The following is an 8688-nucleotide window of genomic DNA, read 5'->3' as shown; positions in this document are numbered from 1 at the left end:
GTAAGCAGATTTTCTTTTTGTTGTTGTTGGCTTAGTCACTTTTATTCAAACATTATTTGCAGTATTGCTTTATATCAGTTGGTGCTAGAAGATACAAAACATATATAGTTACCACTATTTATACTTGAGGGAGAAAAAAACTTTAAACGATCTTGAAGGTGACAAACATTAAAAATCATATTATTTATTTAAAAAGTTAAAAAGTTACACATCATTATTTAACAATTACTTTCCCCAGATTTTTCTGTCCTTTAAGTATTTGCATAAATAAAATTTAAAACAGCAATATTTATCACTTTAATACATCAAAGTAATATATGTACAGATTTTGAAATTTATTTCTGTGTAAGCTCATATAATTTAAGGTGAAATTCAGAATCAAACATACTATGTAATTGTGACCTATAGAGAAAGGACTCAGTCTACTCGTCTATGGCACCAAGGTGGACCCACACCTGGATTCACAGACATTCTTCAAAGAACATTTTCAGCTCGAATAACCCCTTGTCATTACATTCAAACCTAAACTTTCTACCATGCTTTTCCATCTACCTAAAAACCGTATTCCTTTAAAAACAATATGGACAGATGAGATATAAAAAACTCTTATTAATTCTAAATGTTAAATAAGGGGGATGTCAGCCAGGCTCGGTGGCTCAGCCTGTAATCCCACACCTTTGGGAGGCTGAGGTGAGTGGATTGACTGAGCCCACGGGTTTGAGACCCACCTGGGCAGCGAGACCTCATCTCTACAATAAGTCAAAAAATCAGCCGGGCATGGTAGCGCATGCCTGTAATTCCAGCTACTTGGAAGGCTGAGACGGAAGGATCACCGGAGCCCAGCAGGTCGAGGCTGCAGTGGCCAGGAGCGGCCACTGCACTCCAGTCTGGGCAACAGAGTGAGACTGCAACTCAAAGAAAAAAAAGGGGGGGGGGGAATGTCAAAAATAGCTCTTCATTAGTCTATATGCCTGTGTCTGTATCAATACCAGAATGTTAAAAAAAATAATAATAACTCTTCATGATTATGTGTTGGGAGCAGGCCATGGAGGCCTACCTGAATGTTAAGGATCAAGGTGGGCTGTGGACCCTGAGACCACTAAGATGTGTTCAGGAGCTGTTGGCCCATTCCCTCCTCCTTTTTTGCTATTTAGCACATCTCATTAGAAGGAACTTTGATGATCTAAGCATGAAGCTCTGAGAGTACAACAGGCATGGCTTACTTTAGGAGTCCATTGTTCTCGTTTCTCACAGACTGAGGTTTTGGCTTTAAACTTAACACAGTTCAAACTCATGTCACATTTGGGAGCCTTTAATACGGTACAACCTTCTTTATAAGATTTAAAAGTATATTTGTAGAATTAGTATATACATAAAAAGTGCTGTTTCAACTTTAATAATATGGATAATTATCTAGAGTTACTAGAAATGTCCCAGCACAAACTTTGGGCTGGGCCACATTCCTAAGGGTCCAGCTCATACTTTGGACTGGGCTGCATTCTTTTAAAATGGTTTTAGCTACAGTTAGTGTAGGGTTTTTCTACTTATTGTAGAAATTGAATTTATTTTATTCATAGAAAGTATTGTAGAATAGGTTATGCTACGTCAGTGAATTGTGTTAGTTGAAGCATGATCAAACATAATATTTTAAGGTTTAATAAGAATACAACTAACTTTAGAAATTTCATTGTTTCTATTTTCTACATTTGTGGTTTTGACTTTAATACAATTTATAGTTTATATTTGGGTTTTATTTTTAGAAGATTTATTGCTGATGATCAGCTTTATATATTAGAATTAGGAATTAAAAACTTTTATAGAAATTAAAATAGATATATAGAATTATAGAACAGCCATTTTGTTAAAAGATTGTAATCAATTGTTCCTAGAAACCGCCCAGTGTGATCTTTTGACTGGGCCACATTCTTTGGGAACTGGTTTGGGCTATCATTAAAAGTTTCTACAGTGTAGCTAGTATTGCTTTTGAGGAATATTAACCAAGCATGAGGAACAGTGAGATAATTTTGGGATCGTCCTTCCTCAAGCTTGAGGAAACACCTGGTGGGTGGGGGATGCCCCTCATCCACCTGGCTTTGTGTTCATGTAAATGTCTTCTGATTTAATTGGGATTGTCCTTCCTCATGCCTGAAGAAACATCTGGCGGGTGGGGGATGCCCCTCATCCACCTGTCTTTGTGTTCACATGAAAGTCTTGTGATTTAACCTGTGAAATTTGGGATAAAAGGATTATGGTTTGTCCCATTAAATGACTTCTGACCTAGACAAAGTCCAGTCTCTTTCTTTCTCCCCCCATCTCTTTCTTTCTCTTTATTTCTCCAGAATAATCACCGACACCGCCACACCTCCCAGGGACCCCCTATATCTCTCTGCAGGGGCTGGCTCCCCGCAATTATGCTTTTAAAGATGTTAAGTACAATATGATAACTGAATTTTTAAGGTGCTACTTAGCCATTATTTTAATTATATGCTTCAGTATTTAAACCAAAAAATAAAATGTACAATTCTGGAAATCACTAAAGAATAACACTTGAGCATATTTGAAATGAATATGGAAATTATAAAATATCAAGAGAATAAGTAACTGTAGAAAATGTTAATTCACAGCTCAAGAGGTCTAAGATGTATAGCTTCATAGAATCATCCAAGGAACAATTGTTCTTATTATCTAATGTGGATTAAAATTGCATTATACATTTTGATGGAAAATTTTGATTATATTTTTGCAAGAATCATCTATGGCAATAGCAATAACAGTGATCCTGAGTGTAACATATTTGTTTACAGTTACTAAACATCATTCAGATCTTTGCAGCAAGAGTTGAGAAGAATTTGGACCTATAATTCCAGGTAAACTTGGGTAAGCTGGTAAACATATATAATGACCAACTAAGAAGTTTAGAAAGCACAAGCATGCTACTGGTTAAGGAAGAGCACAGGATAATGTGACACTGTTTTATGAGTCTAGAGTCCGTCTTACAGCAGTACCACTTTTCTGTATCATAATGGTGAACATTGCCAAATTGTTGGATCCTGCCTAAAAAGGCATTTTCAAAATTACTTTAGTTTTGTTAAGTATTAATCAGCAAAACACAAGGCTGAGAAATATTTTTCCTTTTTTGGTTCAATGAATGCATATTTTTTTAACTTTATTTCCTCAATTTTTTTTTCTCCCACAGATTTCCACAAATATGCTATTTGTAATGTCTGATCCAAAATAGGTATTCTCTGACCTTTGGTGCCACCTAATGGCATAAAACAAACTCTCACCAAGTTCATACTGCTCTGAAATAACCAGCAGTCATTCAAATCCAGTATTTGTTAAGCCTCATTATTGATAGGAATGATGTATACCAAACCTCAAAAATTCTAATGAGGTAAAATTCTCACAAAAAAACCTACCCCACTATTATCCTATGCCTTTAGGTAATTAAAAGTGTAGAAAAATATTTTTAAAAATATTTAAAATAAGAGGAAGCCTGAAGGGAAAAACGGGGCTGAAGAAATATTAGAAAGATGAATCTACATCTACTGCCAAAAGAAAATCTTTTTTCCTAGTGGAAAAGGTACTATAACATTTAAATGAAGCAAATTAAACTAATGACACCACATATTGTAGCATAAGATTCATTGTTTGTGTGTTTTTTGTTTTGTTTTGCTTTGTTTGTTTTTTTGAGTTGGAGTCTCAGTCTCGCCCAGGCTGGAGTGCAGTGGCACACTCACTGCCACTCCAAAGTCAACCTGCGGGGCTCTGGCGACCCTCCGCCTCAGCCTTCCAAGTAGCCAGAGCTACAGGCACATGATACCATACCTAGCTAATGTTTTTATTTATTGTAGAGATGAGGTCTCATCAAGTTACCTGGGCTGATCTTGAACCCATGGGCTCAGGAAATTCAGTCGCCTCAGCCTCTCAAATTGTTGGGATTATAGGGTGAGTTATAGAGCCCAGCCATAGGATCCATTTAATAGTTTTGAGACATTTCAAGAAGGCAGTGAAGCACCTTGCTGATTAGAAAAATAAAACCCAGGCAGTTTGTACAGAAAATATAAAACCATAAATGGAAATTACATGAGTTGTTCTATAAACAACACCATACTAACTCTAGGTCATCAAAGGGAATTAGTGTATGTTTATATAGAATTATTTGGAAGAAATGGAACCAAACAAAGACAGGCTTTCAACCTGTTTCCACTGGAGACTCATTAACACTGCAAAATTAAACTTTGGGTAAAATTTTTATTTTTACCAAAAATAAATTTAGGGCCTACATATAAACACAGACATTTTCTAATAAGGAGCTTGTGAGGGTAAATGTACAGCAATGAGTTTTAAAAGCTAATGTCTAAAAACCTAATTAACACAACTTCTTCAGTACCCAATGTAAAGAATATCACTGGACAACCTTCTTTCAGGTCCCCTATCACTGTGGGAGATTTTCTGTCCTCTTAATAAATACTAGTTTCTCACTTTAGAAAAAAAGAAGCATATCACTAAGGGCAACGTCAAGAAAATTCTGGACATGTATATAATATTTATATACTGCTGCTGAATGAAGATATGAAGATAAAGGAATTTACAGATCGATTCTTAATTTAACTGTTAGGCAATCCTTTTTCTATTTTTTTTTTAAGAGTAAAGCTCTCAAATCAGCTACTATATCATAAGGGACATAAATTGAAATAGTGCCATTGTGACACACAGGATCAGAAAATCTGAAAATCGCATTCTCCTAAATACTGCTATCAGCATACCATGAAGACTGACTGACTGCTATGTGATGATCTGACACAATACATTCTCCCTAATTAATGCTTTAGTTTCTGCTGTTTTCTGAAGTTTTGGTGGTCATTCTGGATCAACAAAGAGCTCCTGTACCAGGTACATTTACCTCACCTTTGGTGTCTTCTTCCTACAGTCCAGGGCCCAGGACAAGCAGCACTTTCCCCACCAATTCACTGACTCTTCCACTATGACAGATACAAGAGCATTAACAAAAACAGTGATATATATTATATGGTACACATACTATCTGAAGAACCTGGTCAATAGAGGCAATTGAATATAACACAATGAATAATATGAAAAAATATAAGATAATCACAGACCAAAAAAAAAGTAATTCTTGTAGCAAGGTTGCCAGGAGGGTCTTCCTTTTGAAAAGGCTATTGCCACTATGAGGTACTGAAAATGAAATAAAAAACACTGTGGTATTTTCATAATTCTGTATATCATGTTCATTGAGTTTGGTTTTATTATATAAGTGTGAAGAATTGCAACACAGGCTTCTTGCTGTATTCCAAGCATCTGAATGTGGATGCCACACTTCATACCGAGATGACTGGTTGACCTAAAAAAAACCCCAAAGATAGAAATCTAATGCAAATGATAATCTGAGACAAAATAGAGATGAGAAGGGCCCCAATATAAGACCTGAAGGTGGTCTTTTTGCCACAAGTTCCTTCCAGGCAGGATTTAAACTCATTGTAAATATGACTACCAAAACGATCGCCAGAACAATGAAGAAAAACTGGAAATCCCCTAGGTTACTTAAGATAGAATACAGGAGAGTAACACTGAAGCACTGCATAATGCTGTACAATGACATAAATTTAAACACACAAATGGAAATTATTAAAGCACTATGGCCTTCCCTGATAAGGTTTGACACACAGGAAATACCAGGAGCTTTAGAGATAAAGGGAGATGACACCGAAGCCTCGAGTTCTGATAAGGAAATGCCTCCATGTGCTCTCTTCAAAGCACCACAATCATTTGCAACATCGCCATACTTTCCAACAAAGTAATCAACATTTTATAACGCTTCTACCAGCTGGGTCTTCTGATCAGGTCATATGAGTAAACAGTGCCATGCAATATCAACTTAGGAATAAGGTCTTGAAAATGCTCTAGTATTACTGAAAATTATTTTCCATTCATTACAATGTGATAACAAGTCACCTGAAGATCGTCTAAGCTATCATGGACCAATTTAACGGGAATAGCCTCTGAGTCAATTGCTGATGAGCTACTGCACTGTGTTAAGGAGTCTGTATAATGCCAGTTTATCTTGGCAACTTTCCCATCCTTTGGAGGCAATGCTTCAGCAACAATAACTTTAACCTGAGGTAGAATCATTCCACAATCTCTGGCCACAGAGACAGCAGTCAACATATCACCTATGACCATGACAATGCGAATATTTACTTTATGAAAATCTTTGAGTACTGCAGAGGTTTCTTGCTTTAATTTGTTCTGCATTATAATTAATCTCATAAAATCCACGTTGTTTTCAATGGCATCTCTGCTAATATTCTGTACTTTATTCCATGTGAGTTTTGACTCCAATTTTCTTTGTGCAAGAGCAATCACATGAAAGCCCTGTTTAGTGAAGTCTTCCAAAACCTTTCAAAATCAACAGGAACAGTTTCAGCTTTACAAAGACTGGCAATCACCTCAGGTGCTCCTTTCATGTAGGCGTTCGTCTTCTTATCTCCTAGCACCCTGGCAACCACACTCCTATGCTGCAAAGCAGAAGAAAATGGGAACCGATGAACAATTCCTATCTTATAAATAGCTGGAAGTTCAAACGGCTCCATTTCTTGGTTTCCTGCAGGGGTAGGCTCAGGAAGAAGTTGTTTGGGAGAATGAACCATCGTGGGCACTATTCAGTTATGAAGTGACGTGTCTTCTTCAACTGCTTCTTCCAGAATCCATTCAATGGCTTCAAACCGTTTCAGATCAGGTGGGTCACTAGAAAGCACTCCTTCAATGTTTGTAAGTGAATGGCAAGTAATCATGCATGCAACAATCTGGGACTCGACCAACATCTCATTGCAAACGTTTTCTTCTGGTAAAAGAAATCATTATTTTCCACTCATTGATTTCCCCAAAGATTGAAACCATCTTCAGTAAGAGTTCCAGTCTCATCAAAGCAAACAAGACTCAGCTGTCCACAAATATTTATCCTTTGGGGACCAAACAGGAAATGTCCATTTTTTTTTTCAGTCTTCTCTGAGCATACACAATATCAGCAGCCATTGCAGCAGGAAGTGCAGGTGAAACAGTAATTGTAATGAAAGCAAGAGACTCGATAACTATTACCCCAACTTTGACCTCATTTAAAATGCGATAGATAAGAGTGTAGATAAACCCAATGCCTGCCACTGCCACAAGACACAGAAGAGACAAGTGGGCATCTCTGTAGAGTTTAAAATTGTTTTTTGTGGATACAATACGGAACAAACAAGCTGTCCTTTGGAAGTACTAAATCCTGTTCTAATCATTTAATTCATCCCCCATTCCTTTTATGTCCACTGAGAGATTCGGTAAATTAGTCTTTGTTACTGGAACATTTTTGTTAACATGCTTTCATTGACAATTGCAGGTGCTATTAATAAGTACTATGGCTTTGACGAGTTCTCCGGTGTAGAAACGAGTCTGAATAACAGCTGTCCCACAAAACAAAGTGTGTCACTTATGTGTTTCTGGATCATTTAATTCATACCCCATTCCTTTTATGTCCACTGAGAGATTCGGTAAATTAGTCTTTGTTACTGGAACACTTTTGTTAACATGCTTTCATTGACAATTGCAGGTGCCATTAATAAGTCCTGCATCACAAGGCATTACTGTCCCATTTAATGGGATGACCATGATATCTCCAGGTTCAAGGTCAGTAGAAAAGATCTCTTCTATTTATTCGTTCAAGCTACGAACTGAAACTCTCACAGTACTATGAGCTGTCACCATATCATGAAACATAACATAATGCTTTCTAATGGAATATAATGAGCTTTCAGTTGATGCTATAGACATAATCACAATAGCTAGAGCATAGTAATAGTATTCGCTAGTGCTCCAAGGTATAACACTGAACTGCTGGAAAATGTAGAATGGGTTGAGTACCCCTTTAATTAAAAGTTTAAAAACAGAAGGCACTTTCACTGTAATTTCATTTACTCCATAAAGCATTTTTTTTTTTAAAAGAAACCAAAATTGTGAATGGTATCATTTTGGAAATATTTTACACTATGGTGGATGAAATAGCGAATAGTGACTGAGTCTGTGAATATTTGCTCATCTCATATTCATTCCCTTCAGTTGGATTCTCAATTAAATGAACGGCAAGGCCGTTTGCAACCTTATGAGCGATAGATTTTTTATTTGAAAATGGATGACTTTCCGGAGAAAGAAAGCTAATTGTTGCACAAAACCAAAGTTTGGATTCATCAGCAATCCGCAGTAGCACCACTTCACTGTCATTAATTGCAGCTCGAATACAAGTTGCTTTCACCCGCCATTCAGGCATCCAATACAGAAGGAGGAGGAGAAACCTGCCAGTGCAAATCACTCCTGAGGAAAGAGTGGCAAGCTTCCAGTGACTCAAATTATAACCGGAAATCTCCTTTTCAGCTTCTTGACCCTTTTTGATAGTCTCCCTCTCTTCTTTGTCTGTATCTACAGTAGGTTAAAGGTCCTGTGCTTCAGAACAGTCGAAGATAACTTCTAAGTCCAAACAACAAGACGGGAGGATGTTTCTGTCATGTCTGGTACCCATCACCACCATCCACCCGGGTGCTCACCAGGGCCGCTCACCGGCCGCTGCAGCGCCATCTCCTCGGCTGCCTCCCCACCTGAGCTGCGGGGGGGTGGAGGAGGGGGGACGGGTAC

The 8688-nt window shown here is 37.4% G+C and overlaps 1 pseudogene; it reads right to left on the bottom strand.

Annotated features, from left to right (window-relative positions):
- Positions 1-4788: 4788 nt before the first annotated feature.
- Positions 4789-8631, bottom strand: LOC103261476 (annotated as a pseudogene).
- Between the last annotated feature and the right edge of the window lie 57 nt (positions 8632-8688).

The sequence above is a fragment of the Carlito syrichta genome, unplaced genomic scaffold (assembly GCF_000164805.1).
Source record: "Carlito syrichta isolate Samal-C Ts95f unplaced genomic scaffold, Tarsius_syrichta-2.0.1 Scaffold303713, whole genome shotgun sequence".
Taxonomy (NCBI): domain Eukaryota; kingdom Metazoa; phylum Chordata; class Mammalia; order Primates; family Tarsiidae; genus Carlito; species Carlito syrichta.
Note: the sequence above shows the minus strand (reverse complement) of the source record. Positions and strands in the feature narration are given on the sequence as shown.